This window comes from Malaclemys terrapin, chromosome 2, assembly GCF_027887155.1.
Source record: "Malaclemys terrapin pileata isolate rMalTer1 chromosome 2, rMalTer1.hap1, whole genome shotgun sequence".
NCBI classification, from domain to species: Eukaryota; Metazoa; Chordata; order Testudines; family Emydidae; genus Malaclemys; species Malaclemys terrapin.
In genome coordinates this window covers 264,694,359-264,709,809 of record NC_071506.1, presented here as the reverse complement: position 1 = coordinate 264,709,809, position 15,451 = coordinate 264,694,359, and the positions used below count along the sequence as shown (strand labels likewise).

The following is a 15,451-nucleotide window of genomic DNA, read 5'->3' as shown; positions in this document are numbered from 1 at the left end:
TCCTCAGCCTCTCAGGACATGCATGCAGAATCCAGGCAATATAGTGACCCAGCATCCCATGCATGCGGGTGGAGGGCCTTGCTAAGCATGCCCAGCATCATTCCTTGAATGCAAGAGGGCATGGCCAGATGTCTAAGGAACATACACCCCCCCCCCCCCCAATCCTGCTGGAACCTGGATACATACTGATCACTTCCAACCCAGATAGAAAAAGGCACTGGGGCAGCAGGGGGTAGGGAGGAAGGAACGGGAGAGTGGGAAGAGGTCACAGAAATTTACCAATACATTTTCTATACTTAGAAAATAACTATCTATCTATAGGAAATATCATAGCATCTGTTGGTAAGGGTTAACTTTATAATGGTGACCACTGGAATATGGGAATATGTTATGAAGCTAGTTTTTTTACATTGCTACCCTAAATGCCATTCATCATCTTCCATGTAATTAACAGTAAATAAATACCAAAAACCAATTTATCACTGATAGAAGGATGTCCCTTTCTTTTGACTGATTGACATGCACTAACAAGTTAAATTATGTCAAATTATCTGAAGTCAGTGGCCATTTGCACTAGTCCTACAAAGGTCATGAAGTCAGAATCCATATCCATTCTCTACCAGGTAAAATCCAGAGACAATTTAACTTTTGCTAAAAATGTAAAGGGTATTCAGAAATTAAAAAAAAAACTTGCTTTATAAGTAGAGGGTTTTTTAAAATGCTTTTCCTCTACAAAGACTACAGGTCTGGTTTTAGTCTCACTTACACCAGTTGTACATTGGTGACATTCCATTTACCTACAAGGGGTTACTTCTGATTTAGGCCTGTGTCTACACTAAAAGTTAGGTCGACCCAGCTATATTAATCAGGGGTGTGAAAAACCCACACCCGTGAGAGACGTAGTTAAGCCAACCTAACTCCTGGTGTAGACCGTGCTAGGTCGACAGAAGAATTCTACTTCTTCTCGGAAAGGGGAATTACCTACTCTGACAGGAGACCCCCACCCCGCCAGTGTAGGTAGTGTCTGCACTGAAGTACTACAGTGGCACAGCTACAATGCTACTTCTATGCCATTGTAGCATTTCAAGTGTAGACAAGCCCTTCCTCTGGTGTAAATGAGAGGAGAATCAGACGTAAGTTAGAACAATTTTGTTAAGCATTCAAAAGATAGGAAATGACAACGCTAAATGTCCCATTTTCTCTTTTGAACTGCTTCAGTTTAGTCATCCTTGGGTTGTGCCTCTTATGCCATCCTGTGCATTGGCGTAAGGGGCATGGCTAGAGTAAATGGTATGACCTGAGCATCCCTATGTCCAGCAATCCCAGGCTGCCCTAGCACTCCCTGAGCCGGTCACTGACAGCGTAAAACAAAACTTCCTTTGGCTGCTCTTATCTGTGCAAGCCTGATGCATAGCTATCCCAAGTCTTTTGCAGCCCTCTTTTGACTTATGCCAAGGGCTACTCACCTGCAGTTAAAGATCAGGGCTGAGGTTGTCAGTGTAACCTTAACTCTGCTCCCTTTAAGTATGTTTCATAATACAGCCTTCAATTTCACGATCTCATATTATTTCTCAAATAATACAGGATACAGGTTTTTCTACCATTTTATATATTTGTATTTTAAAACAGAGGAGGTGATTTTTGGCAAGTGAGCATCCCATTTGGTACAGGCTGCTTTGACTGGAGGAGAACAAGAACCAAATATTCCGGCAACTATTCACACTCAGAGCCTATTGTTCTCACAGGAGAGTTTAGCTACTCATATCTCTTCAACTACTCACATCAAAGCCCAAATCACATCAAAGAGATTGCTATATTACATAGAAGACAGCTTTTTGATATAAGATGTGGAAACTCCAACAAGAGGATGGTCCAACCTTCTTAGCTATACCAATAAAGAGGAACTAACAGAGAATGTCAGAACAGAAGAGAAACTTGGAGCAAGTGATCACAAAGTGTGTATTTTCCAGGAAATCCTCAGTTCAAATGTAGTTTTTATATTTTATTTATTTATTTATAAAAATACACATTCCATTACACTTTTTTAAAAGCATAAGAACGTGAACTGAAGAATCTTGGCATATTAAAACACATTAACACAGAAGTGTTGTAAATAAAATTGAAACACCTTATGTTACAGTTTCATTATCTAGAAGACTCTGCCTGCAAGGAAAAATCTATCACCTTGATTTTGCAAGTAATTGTGTCTGCTGTTCTGAGCTTACAGGAATAGCTAAGGAAAAATGATTTTGTCGTTAAAGTCTTGGTTACACTACTTCACAATCATAGTTGTATATTTTGCATGAACAACAGTAAAGTCAATAATGGAAGGAGATTTGTACAATTCCATATATTAATCACTTTCCCTGTCCAGTTCACTTCAGTACCTTGTACTGCAATACGTTTACTGTGCATTACCTTGCATTTGGACTCCGATCATGCTGATCAGTTCACATCTTAGTTTGCCACGTTTTTTACAAATGTTAAAAGAGTTTTTCAGTTATCCCCTTGGGCTCTGAGTTGCTTGCCATATTTTTTCTTTTTTTTTTTTTCTTTTTTGCAATGTAGTTTCTTTTGATATTAAAAAACTGAGCTCAAGCTGTTTGTCAAAAAGAAAAGTGCAAAGTAAAAGGTTTCTTCTCTGCTTGGTGCACAGGGAGTTCCAGATATAAATCAAGGGGTATTTCAGAGGCTATTCACAGGGGCCAGGTCTGCAGCAAAACAGTCTGCACATGGGTGGAGGATGATAGGACCACACTTAAAAATATAAAATTTCTGCAGCTTAAAATGAACTTGTGGATATTCAGCTGGGACCAACAAAAAGGATAAGAGGATGTCAGAGGGAAAGAAAGAAAGAATAATGAAGAGATAGAAGAGAAGGCAGATGCCAAAGGGGAAAAAGGAAGTTACAAAAAAGAATCACAGAACCACAGAATTACACAAATGAAGTAGGAGTAGGTGGTTGACTCTGGGGAGCAGATACTGTAGAAGAGAAGGAAGTGAAAAAATCAGGTGAAAAAAATACAGTGGGTGCTAACTCTGGTACAAAAAACGCATTAGCTTTTTGCGGGGAGGGGTTTAAAATCCAGCCTTTATGCATAGTAACTGTATCAGCTGGTAGTTTTTCAGATCTTCGGTTTCCCTGGTTTTAGGATGGTGTGACCTTTGCCTGTTGCCGTGCCTTCACCGTTTGGCCAGAGCATGTATGCTGCTAAAGAAGCACGTCAGCCAGACATGGCCATTCTGACATAGGTTTTTCAGAAATTCTGGGAAGATGCATCTGAGACTGCAGCCTTCCAGGTTTGGTGAGTTTTATGGCCTTTTCCATGTCTTCTCTAGTGAATGGATTTGATAGATTTGATGTTACTGTTATTCAATGTGATTCGATGCAATCCGTGAGACCACTACCAACTCACAACTTTAAGCAAAAATATATTTTAAAATAGAATCATAGGACTGGAAGGGACCTTGAGGGGTCATCTAGTCCAGTCCCCTGTCTCATGGCAAGACTAAGTATTATCTAGACCATCCCTGACAGGTGTGTTTCTAACCTGCTCTTAAAAATCCCCAATGATGGAGATTCCACAACCTTCTTAGACAATTTATTCCAGTGCTTAACCACCCTGACAGTTAGGAAGTTTTGCCTAATGTCCAACCTAAACCTCCCTTGCTGCAATTTAAGCCCATTGCTTCTTGTCCTATCCTCAGAGGTTAAGAGAAACAATTTCTCTCCCTCCTTCTCGTAACAACCTTTTAGGTACTTGAAAACTGTTCTCATGTCCCCCCTCAGTCTTCCTTTTCCAAACTGAACAAAGCCAGTTTTTTCAATCTTCCCTCACAGGTCATGTTTTCTAGACTGTTAATCATTTTTGTTGCTCTTCTCTGGATTTGTCCACATCTTTCCTGGATGTGGCGTCCAGAACTGGACACAATACTCCAGTTGAGCCTAATCAGCACAGAGTAGAACGGAAGAGTTACTTCTCGTGTCTTGCTTACAACACTCCTGCTAATGCATCCCAGAATGATGTTCGCTTTTTTTGCAACAGCATTGTACTGTTGACTCATATTTAGCTTGTAGTCCATTATGACCCCCAGATCCCTTTCCGCAGTACTCTTTCCTAGGCAGTCATTTCCCATTTTATATGTGTACAACTGACTGTTCCTTCCTAAATGGAGTACTTTGCATTTGTCCTTATTGAATTTCATCCTATTTACTTCAGACCATTTCTCCAGTTTGTCCAAATATAGACAGACTTCCTAACATAAGAGTTAAACAGAGGTTGTTTGTATATCCCCGAGACTGTTCACCAGATAAGTACACACTCTGTGACTTCATAGCCTTCCCTTAGTACTTTGGGGTTGGTCATCTCATTTTCCCAGTGCATTATTAATAATATTTTTGGTTCTGATCACAGCCAGCCTAATTACCTTTAAAATGACTAGTAATATGGTACACTTCATTTAAAAAAGTTGTTCCATGCATTTTAAATTAAACTGGATTAAATCAAAGTGCCATACAACTATCCACCTCATGACTGATCAGGGTCATGTTCTCGGTCTTTATTCTTTCAAAGAAAAAAAGTAAACAATTTCTATCCATGAAAAAAGAGATAGCATTCCTGGGAAACAGAGGAAAAAGAGTACTCACAACGGCATAACGCACTTAGGCTAGGTCTACACTACCCGCCTGAATCGGCGGGTAGAAATTGACATCTTGGGGATCAATTTATCGCGTCCCATCGGGACGCGACAATCAATCCCCGAATCGACGCTCTTACTCCACCAGCGGAGGTGGTAGTAAGCGCCGTCGACGGGAAGCCGCAGAGGTCGATTTTGCCGCCGTCCTCACAGCGGGGTAAGTCGGCTGCGATACGTCGAATTCAGCTACACTATTCACGTAGCTGAATTTGCGTATCTTAAATCGACCCCCCCCTGTAGTGTAGATGTAGCCTTAAATTGTGGAGGTACAAAGGATCTTTTTGTGTCTTAATGCATGTGCATCACATACACACATGCTACACAGACTTCAATAAACATATGTATAAAATTCAAATTTTAAAATGATTCTCTGAAACAACTCCAAGTACACCATGTGTCTCTTTATGAACATAAGACATTAAGCAGTATTCCATGCTACACATTGAGTCCTGAAAGCACATAAAATCAGCCCAAATCAAAGTAGTAACATGGTAATTAACATGGATTAAAATCTATCCAAAATGCTAATAAATTACAGCTTGTTGATTTCAAAAGTGGTATCCTTATTTTCATGACTAAATTATAAAGTTGATTTAGGTTCTTGGTGAAAAAAGATTCTCAAGGAAAACTGGCCGTTTCTGATGCTGAATGCTAACTTGCTTCTGTATTTAAAAAAACTATAATCAGGGTCTGAGTTATTTTTAAGTTTTGCAAACATGATCTACAGTAACAGATGAACCATGACTGGAGTCCAAGGACTAAATGCTCAACTACAGCAAGCAGTCAATTTACTCAATTAAGAAATGCTCTAAATAATGTGAGTGGCATCCCCTAAAAATCTCTCAATTGGTCAATGACGGGGTGAACACATACGCTCTGTACTTTAGGGAATTCCTAGTTGCCTCTTTAGAGCAGTTTTCCAGTTCTAGGCTGGAAAAGCAGCAGAGAATATGGTCCCAAGTGTAGAACATTGTCTGAGAAAATTACTGTGAAAGTAAGTTTATTAGAAGAGGAACCGTGAGATGTGCATACAAAATGAGCAGCCAGAAGTCCAGCTGAGAGTTCTGTGAAAGCATCTGCATATTTTCTCCCCTAAAGATTCAGGAATACATTAGCTCAGTGTTTCTCAACCTTTTTGATATCTGGGACCAGCTTGTTGCCTTCCTAAACTGTGTCAGGGAGAGCTCAGGGACCAGCGCCAGTCCATGGACTGGTCATAGAGAAACAGAGAAACATTAGCTAATGTTAAAAAAGCACTTTTTTTTTATTTAAAAAAATCAACAAAATATTTAAGTACCAAAGCATCTCTCTTGCTCTTGTACTCTACAATTCTTATTTTTCCTATCTCCCTGCCACTTTAATTTGTCGTTCCTTGCTCTCTTTTATCTAGTTTAGGAAATGATGATGCAAGGTGCCGAATGCCCTTAACCCATTTAGGTTATATCTACACTGCACACTAAGCCCATGTTCTGACTCAGATTTCAGCCCAAGCCACCTTTCTGTTCACATACAAATCAGTCTGACTCGGGTCAGCAAGCATTATGGTCTCAGATCCTAGGACTCTGCTAGGAGGATTGCTCAGAGCCCAAGTTCCATTATGATTTGGGTCCAAGCCCTGTCATTCTGCAGTGTGGACACAGGTTAAGCCACAGACCCGAGTCAGGAGGTCTGCATAGAACAATATGGACGCCTTGGCACAGTTGTGAGACCTGGGTCCAGCAATTGTTAACCCAAAGCATCCTCAAGCCCAGGTCCCACAGACCCAGGCTTAATGTCCAGGGTAGACTTAACCTTACAGAACAGCTCTGGAAGCAACTTAACACCAACTACCCCCAGTAGAAGTATAGGCAGAGAGACAGAACTCTCTATACAGCTTTCAGCTGAAGCAGCTGGAAATTTAATGTAGGAAATAAAAATAGAAACAAATAGTTTAAATATATATTTTGATGGCTGTACTCTAAAGCCAAGGCTATGTGGCTCACAAAACCAAAGTCCATGCAGTTGTACTAAAATACCAAATTAGTTACAATCTTGGTCAACATGAGAGAGAGAGAGGTGAGATGATGTGTGGGAAGGCAAAGCTTACTTTGGAGTGTTTTAAAAGTAACATGCATGTACTTCAAGACAGTTATTCTGAGAAGAGGCAATATGCCCAACCCCAGCATGCTCTGGCCCCAATGCAGCAAGATACTTAAGGCTGTGACTATCTTTAAGCACATAGTAGTTCCGTTAAATACAATTTACCAGCTTGGCTGGCAGATACGTTCAATCTTTGTTGATAACAATTAAGGGCACGTCTGCACTACATAGACTTAAGTCAACCTCTGTGAGGCCAACTTACAGCCACCTCTCTCTGTTGGTGGTGCGCATCCTCACCATGAGCGCTTCTGCCGACTGAAGAAAGGCAGTTGGGGAAGTGGGGAGGAGGGTGCATCTCCCCATGAGGAACCCAGCTACCCCCCCAGACTTCTGGCCTCCCCATTCCCTGCTAGGAGTGGGGGCCAGCTGCTTAAGCTTCTCACCTCCCTGCTAGGAGCAGGGCGCAGCAGCCCTGGCTTTTCAGCTCCCTTAGTGGGGAGCCAGACAGACACAGCCCGGCTGGAAGCGGGGAGCCAAGGGAATTCAGGCTCTAGCTGGCCAGCTTTCTTGTCCATTTCAGGGCTCCAGCGAATGTAAGTAACACAGTGTCTACAGAGACTCTGCGTTGCCCTAACTGCACAGACATAAGCCCTACGCCATCCGGAAAGGCGGAGTTATGATGTCGGTGTAGTAGAGCACTTACATCGGCAGCACAAGGCTGTAGTGTGTACAGTGACATAATTAGGTCAATGTAAGCTGCCTTTCGCAGACCTAACTGTGTAATGTAGACCAGGCCTCAATATAATAGGACTATCCACATGCTTAAAATGAGGAATCTGCGTAAGTGTTTTGCTAAATGAGGGCCTCTGTCCCTTCTCATCAATTAATCAATTACTCCTTTAACTCATAGATGTTTTGCAGAATCAAACTGGTCTTTGCTATTGACTATTTTGACTCGCTATTCTGTTACTAAAAATATCTCAACCTACTTTCAAATGCCAAAAATTTATGAACAATTCAATGCATTTATCAGTTCTCACTGTTTCAGATAACTGCTGTCAACTGAGGCTGAATATATCTGCCAGCCAAATTGATAGTACATTATCAACACAGCACAGAAAATGTTCTTGCTTGTTGCTAGGGCTGGTATTCTATTCTGCAGCATTACTTTGCCTCATGTGATTAGATATGACATGTCAGAACATTTAAAGGTGTTAGAAACTAATATATTTCTCCCATATCAAGTAGAAGTTTAGCAGGTTGGCTTAACTGCTGTAAAACTGAGTTACATATTCTTTTTTTTACCTTGGCCCAATCTCTCCTCCTGTGTCCAATTATACCCATTTCTGTATGTTCAAGAGCATGTGCTTCTCTAAGACAGAGATAAAAGAGTCCAAATTAGATTTAGACTGACATGCTATGTGGCTACATTGGTATGGAATGTTAAATTACACGTCCAGTTATAAAAACTTCTCATTCCTAGTTAACCTACTGCAGCATTCAGACTTTTTTTTTTCCAGAAGAGCCAACAAATCAGAGGCTACATTTAAACAATTCATTTTTCTGTTAAAAATAAATCTCATCAAAAGAAACTCTGATAATTAGATTTCTTGTTAAGATCCCATTATCAGCCTTTGTTACTGGGATAGGGGTGAAATGTAAAATCAGAGCATACTAGTGTACTGATGATGTCAGTCCTACACAACTACTACTGTGTAGTACTACTGAAGACAGTTTGTGCACAGTTGCATATCTTATGCCTATTCAAATGTCTTCTAGACCAGGGACTTTTTTCTACCATTCTGATTTAACCTGCAATATGATGTCCAAAGCTTTTTTGAGATGTTTGGGGGATGAGAGGCTGAGTGCTAAAGGGCAGGAAAGTGGTCAAGTTAGGGTATCCTACTGACATCATTATGGAGAGCAAGTATTGTATGTTTTTTTAATGAGAAGTTGTTTGTATTATATTTATTTTTTGCAACTGCACATTTTAATTTCCGTAAAAATCACCTAAGGTATAGGAGCTTTAAATTAAATTAATATCTATTTGATATACTGGGCTATTGATACACTGGGCTATTTATATACCAGGCTAATACTGCTGTTTGAGAATATGTACATGCCTTATTCAAGTCAATCATTGCAAATTATTGTTCTTTTTTGTTTTTTAATAATTTTTAAGACTTAAGGAAGTGAATGGGATTTTTTGGCAGTATTCAAAAGTCAAAAACATATTCACATAGTGCCACATTATATATTCTAAGGTGCTACTTTTACAACCAAAAATTGTACGGCTATAAAAGGAAATAACATAAAAACACACACATATAATTTGAACATGCTAAATGAAAGTAAAAAGAATTTACCTTAACTCCTCTTAGACTATCAGAATTTGACAGTCATAGCATGGGTCACTAAAAAATTAATTTTCCTTAAATTAGGGGGAAAAACATTTTAGATTTGATCTATGACCTTGATGTTATGATTTAGTAATAAGTTTCATATAAATAAACATACGAGCAATCAAATGCATGTTTTTGTATAGATTTGTTAGAACTATATCAATCTACAATGATAAACTCAATTATTAGTATTCAGTAATTTCTAAAATGTTACTGATTAAAATGGAATATATCAATTCATCAGAAGTCCTCTCCATTAGAAGTTAAAGAGCTTTGTTTCAAATAATGTTAAGAAATTTAATTTGCAAGCTGACGTCAGTTCAAGTTAGATCACGTGCCTCTAAAGGGACACCATCAACCTAAAATGGGATCAGTTTTTTTTACAATTTTCCAGCAGTTGTGTGAGGTAATAAACACATCGCTGAGTTAATCTGAGTTATACACACATTGCTAAATTAACCTGCCAATTTTTGTGGTTTTACAATCTCATTTAAAAAAATATTTTTCCTCTCTTTTTTTTTTGATGGTCAAAAGACCCACCCCAAAATCAAAGGTAACTGATTTCAGGGGAAATGGCAAAACTGACTATACTATACACAAAGGATAACATTTTCAAAAGCACCTAAGTGACTTAGAGCCCTATGTATCTTAGCTGCTTTTGAAAATTTTACCAAAGTGCTGAGAAATGCACAAAGCAAAATAATAATAATTATTATTATGATAATAATGAAAAACAGAGGGAAATAATTGCCCTAAACTTTTTCAGTTACAGTAATCATAGGTTTTACTTGGAATAATAGAATAGTATGTAAAAATATGTTAGACCAAATGTGATTTTTAAGTTGATAATGGTTCTTTCAATACCTACACACAAATGACTAGTTTAATGGATTCTCCAAAGTGTGGAAGATATTTTACTATGTGTATGTACTGCAACATCTAGGTACAATGAGGTATACTGAGAACAGCATATCTCTTTTAGCATTCTTTTTCCCAGCTTAATTCTAGCCTCAACATTATTTGTAAATAATTTGTGGTATGTTATATTGTAAACATAAGCCCTCAATACTATCACAAAGAAAATTTATCAGCACAAATTCCAGAGTGAGATGCTCAAAATTAGAACCAATGAACCAGAAATGGTACTAATTTACATTAAATAATAACTTCTAATAAAGCAAATTACCAGGAAAAAAACCAGTGCTCTCCTTACAACAAATTCAGTACAGTAGTAATAAGCATTCCTCACCATTCCTCAGGCAAGTCCTTCGCATGCTTAGGATCTTAGTTTTAGAGGCATTTGCAATGATTAATGGAAAACTAAGTTCATACAGACCACATAGCTGTCCCTTTGTAGGGCATATGATGCATATTCCAATGTTCTCGGATATTAAATAAGGGCTCTGGCCAGTGTATCTGATGTGACAGAGTGAAATGACGCATTAAGTATTCATCTGTTCATGTTACAGGACTCTCTTGTTAAAACAACCTTAAAAATAACTAAGAACTTATCATTTGAATGTAAAGCAAGTTGATGATCTTGGGGGAGAAATGAATGCACATTGTTTCATACACTAAAATTTGCTCTATATTTGTTAAAAAATGTTGAACATACAGTAGACAAAATATGCATACTGCTGTTGATGTAAGTTAGTTTTGACAAAGAATATTATAAGGCTTTTACAAATCAATAAAGAGGCAAGAGACAGTCATATCTGACTCATTCACTTTGTAGCTGGTAATGAAAACACATCTGCTTTTAATTAAAATATTGGCCTTCATCAAAGCTTGCTAACTCAGTTCTGAGTCTTCTCCTGCTCCAAACATTTCAAACCCACCTCCAATTAAGCTGCAGTCTGAGCATGCTCAGAGTAACCAAAATTATTGGTTTTAAATACTGACAGACAACATATATAATAACAGCAATGGACAGATGTCACCCATGCATGTTTGGTATAATCCAGAATTGCCTGGTAGCAAAGCATTAAGGAAATAATGCTTTGATAAATGCTCTAAATAGCTGCAAAATAATTTTTGTTTTAGAAACTATATCAAGTTAATTTTACAGTGCTATGATTTGCTAACGCTGACTGAAATATAACATACAAAAGGAATTGGCAGTACGTGAGTTCTCACCATAGCCAGTGCCAAAGAGTTACTAAGGCATTTATCTACATAGCTCTAGTGAACAAACAAATTGTTTTTGGCTTTTCCTTCCACATGCCAAAATTATCTGAATCTAAATTTCACAAACTGCTGATTAGATCCAAATTAATTTGGGTGTCCTCTGCAAATGATTTACAGTTCCTTAATAAATGAACTTATTTGATTGGGACCTCTTGCAAGTCACAGCACAAATCAGCCCATTATAGGTAACTAATTCATACAGGACATCATAGTCCACTAAAGCCAGCTGACAAATGTATTTTCCTCTGCTGTTTGCTTGAGGTTATTTCCCTGCCAGCCTCTGTACATTTTCTTAGCAACTGAGAAATTAGAGCTGAAAAAGGCCTATTAGGTCAGCTAAGCCTATCCCTTTGCTGATACAGGATTGCTCCCTATTAGTTCATTACCCAGTTTAGTTTTAAATGTGCCAATCAATGGGCCCTCTGCCATTGTGCTTCCATGTCAATACTCATTTAATAATAATAATAAAAAATGAAATGCGAAGTTGAAACAATAAACACTATTTGGGCATGTGCACTAGAGTTATAAAATGTAATTTGTGTGTCTGCTATTATTTTCAGATACAAAAAACATATTGACCTCTGATGAAATATGTTACTGAAATAATCTTTTAAGTTTCAGGTTGATACAAACAGAACTCAATAAGAATATGATTTATATTCCTCTTTGGAGTCATTGTTCTGGTCTAGTGAATATGCCCCCCTCTGTCATCTCTTGCTTTGGGAAATTTGCCTTCACTTGATTTGCATGCCCTTTCAAGTGAGTGATTGCATAAATACTGTTTTCAATCCCAATAAAAGCACATATATAAGGATTACACTGTTATGATCACTGCAGTGCAGATCTAAATAACTAAACTTGCCAAACTAGTGTTACTATGGAGACAAAACTAATGTACTGTGACCACATTTCTTAAGACCATCTGGATAAAACAAATATTTCCATTGCATAGTATTCATTCACATTTGTGTACTGGTCGTTGTCTTTTTTTTTTTTTAATTCGCAATATATGGGGAAAGATATTACACCCATCGAGATTATATTATTTTCTACATAGTTGTATTTCATGTGCCCATAAATAAACCAACACATCTGTAGTTTACAAGTTGATCAAGATTCAAATACAAGAAGCTAAATGGTTTCAAGCCCAAAGTTATTTTCTAACATGTTTTAGACGAAATATCGTTTTATATGTCTGAGTCACAGTACCAGCCAAAAAGCACTTTACACCGTTTGTACCCCACTGGGAATTGTACCATCTTGAAAAGCAAAGCCCTGTAATGCACTACACAGCTCTTACCCTCAAAGTTCTGTTTTCCAGATCGCATTGAATGTGAAAAGCACCTTTCAAGTAAATTGTCAGATCCTCCAGGAGTTACAGTCTCTATGAAAAGGAAGAGTGCTTTCAAATTGTTTGGGCATAAGCTTTCGTGGGTAAAAAAACACTTCTTCAGATGCATCTTGAAGATGCATCTTGCACCTGAAGAAGTGTTTTTTTACCCATGCAAGCTTATGCCCAAACAAATCTGTTAGTCTTTAAGGTGCCACTGGACTTCTCGTTGTTTTCGTGGATACAGACTAATGCGGCTACCCTTCTGATATTTCAAATTGTTTATTACTTTGAGGAATTTTTCAACCTAAAAATCTTCCAAAGCTCTGTAGTGTCTGATTGACCATTAGAAATTTTACTCTGTTTCAAGATATGTCACAGAAATGTAATATTCTGATTGCAAATAAGAAGCGTTTTCCACACCAATAGCAAATCTGATACTAAAGATGAATGGACATGCTGATCAGTAACCCCATTATGAAATGTAAGCAAAAGCAACCCTCTCACAGTTCTTTCTAGAGAAGGCTGATTAAATTATATAATAAATTGAAAGATTCTTCATCTAAACGATTTGAAAAAGCACTTCGCTTTTCATTGCCTATTTCATGTCATAATCATGCCTACACCCACACACTACAGATTCAGATGCCTTCATTCAAAAGAAGGAATATGGTTTAATTAAAAAGTCATTTTCCTTGTCTACACAGGGAAAGCAGAATTTACACCTTACAGGTGAAATCCTGGTCCCAATAAGCCAATGGTAACACTCCCACTGATGTCCCTGGGTCAAGTATTTCTCCCTACATATTTTCCCAGCCATAGGTTGTGCCTATTCCCATGTGTAAGGCAACCATAATGCACTGAAGTTTTGGTATATAAGATTCCCTCCCTGTTCTGATCAATTTTCCATGGCTATCAAACACAAAGTGGAGAAGCAAGCAGGAGAATTGCAACAGTGACTTATTGAATAAATGTCAGAAAGAGTGTCCTGGTGTTGACATAGACTAGCTGCTACAACTACTAGGATCTTTGTAAATATTGGGTGGGTACAGGATATTTAAGTGTCTGGGATTGAGGACAAACTTGAGATGCGCAAACACACAGGTTCTTCAGCATCATGGGAATATGAAAATAGGTATCCTTTAAGTGTACTCAAGCCATGAACCTGCCCTAGCTGATGGTTACTAGAACAATATGGTGTAGGAAGTTACTGTGTATTGACAGGAAGATGAACCAGATAACACAACCAGTCATTTCCATCTTTAATTTTGATGGTTCTACCAGCGTAGCTCTCCAGGGTTCTAACAAACATTAGAGACAGCATATACCCTCTGGACTGCCTACAGGCACTGCCCCGCAGTTCCTGGCCAATGGGTGCTCCGGAGTTGGTGCTTGGGGCGGGGACAGCCCGTGGAGACCTCTGGACACCTCCCTCCCCCAGGGGCCACAGGGACGTGTCGACCGCGTCTGGGAGTGGAGCAGAGCTAGGGCAGCCAAGGACCCTGCCTTAGTCCTGCTGTGCCACCAGACTTTTAGCAGGCTAAAATCTCCTGGTTTGGCTTCAGTAGCCTCCGGGAGACAAAACCCAATTCCAGGAGATTCCTGGTGAAACTGGCAGGGTTGGCAACCCTAAACCTAGACCTTGCCCTGCACCCAGTCTTGCTCCAGCCTAGACCCTACCCTGCCCCTGGCCTTCTTTCAGTTCTGTCCCAGCCTTGCTCCTGCCTTGGAACCAGCCCTGCTCCTGCCTTCCTTGATCCCAGGTAATCTGGTTCTGACCCTCGGCTCTAGTTCCTGGCTCCGACTCTGTCTCAACCCTTGGCGATGGCATTTGGACCCTTACTTCAGTTCCGATCTTCAGCTCTGATCCCCGACTCTAACCTTTGGACTCATACCATTAGACCCGACTTCTGCTGTGACCACTATGCCTATGACCCAGTCCCCTGACAACAACCTAGAATGCATTCCCGTAAATTTTTGCAGGCTTTGCAAAGACTTTAAGAGCAGGAAGTGTTTAACTTTTGCAAAAGCTTACCCTTTCTGGGAGTTCTCCTTGAACTGATGGCATTATTAGTTTGGGAGTCACAGTGAGAGAGAAACTGAATAAAGTTGGTCTTCTAATTAAAAAAAGTATCCAAATGTCCTCTCTTATGGTGGCCAAATGTGGAAGGTAAAATGTTTTTCTGTCTCCCACAGGTTCTGATGGTACAGGAGGTCAGTGGCATCATTAGAACATTAACCCTTTTCAGGCTGGTTGGAAACATGACCCGGGGAAGCAGACAGATGGTGGCATGAATTGTTTGTACTTTACAGGAGATTTGTAGATGGAGAGAATTCAGAAGGATCAGTGCTCTGGGATATTTTTGCTGGCAGGCACGACTGCAGCTTTATTTGCTGAGGAGTGTGACAGCTGCATGCAGAGATGCAAAAATACCGAAGCCTTGCAACAGGACTAGCCATGAGGTTCATTTTGTCAATGAGGTCACTGCTCCACAGCCAGAGTTGGAAAACTCTCTGGCTAGAACCAAAGTAACCATGGTGCTGGTAGCCAACTTGATGGCATCTTGGGAAATACTATTAAGGAAACTCGTAGCATTCTGGCATTTACAGAAAAATCTATGCTGCTCCCTTTGGCAGGGAAGAAATTAACACCTTGTCTGCTAGAATTTCTGCATTCAAGTTCACATCTTGCACTGATCACTGTATTATCTGAGCACCTGCAGGTCCTCAAATGTACTGCAATCAACCTAAAATT

The 15,451-nt window shown here is 39.2% G+C and overlaps 1 protein-coding gene across 9 annotated transcripts in view; it reads right to left on the bottom strand.

The window, feature by feature from the left end:
• The window catches only part of DIP2C (disco interacting protein 2 homolog C), a 474,795-nt gene that overhangs the window by 252,896 nt on the left and 206,448 nt on the right, over positions 1 to 15,451 (bottom strand). Inside the window, exons 1-2 of one of the 9 annotated variants that reach the window (XM_054021043.1) lie at positions 10,429 to 10,519; positions 8,083 to 8,149 (exon numbers count right to left, since the gene is read on the bottom strand). The exons of the other annotated variants lie outside the window; for them this stretch is intronic. The gene's annotated coding sequence lies outside the window, so the exon portion shown is untranslated. Of the gene's footprint in view, positions 1 to 8,082; positions 8,150 to 10,428; positions 10,520 to 15,451 lie in introns of those variants that run through there. 9 annotated transcript variants of the gene reach the window in all.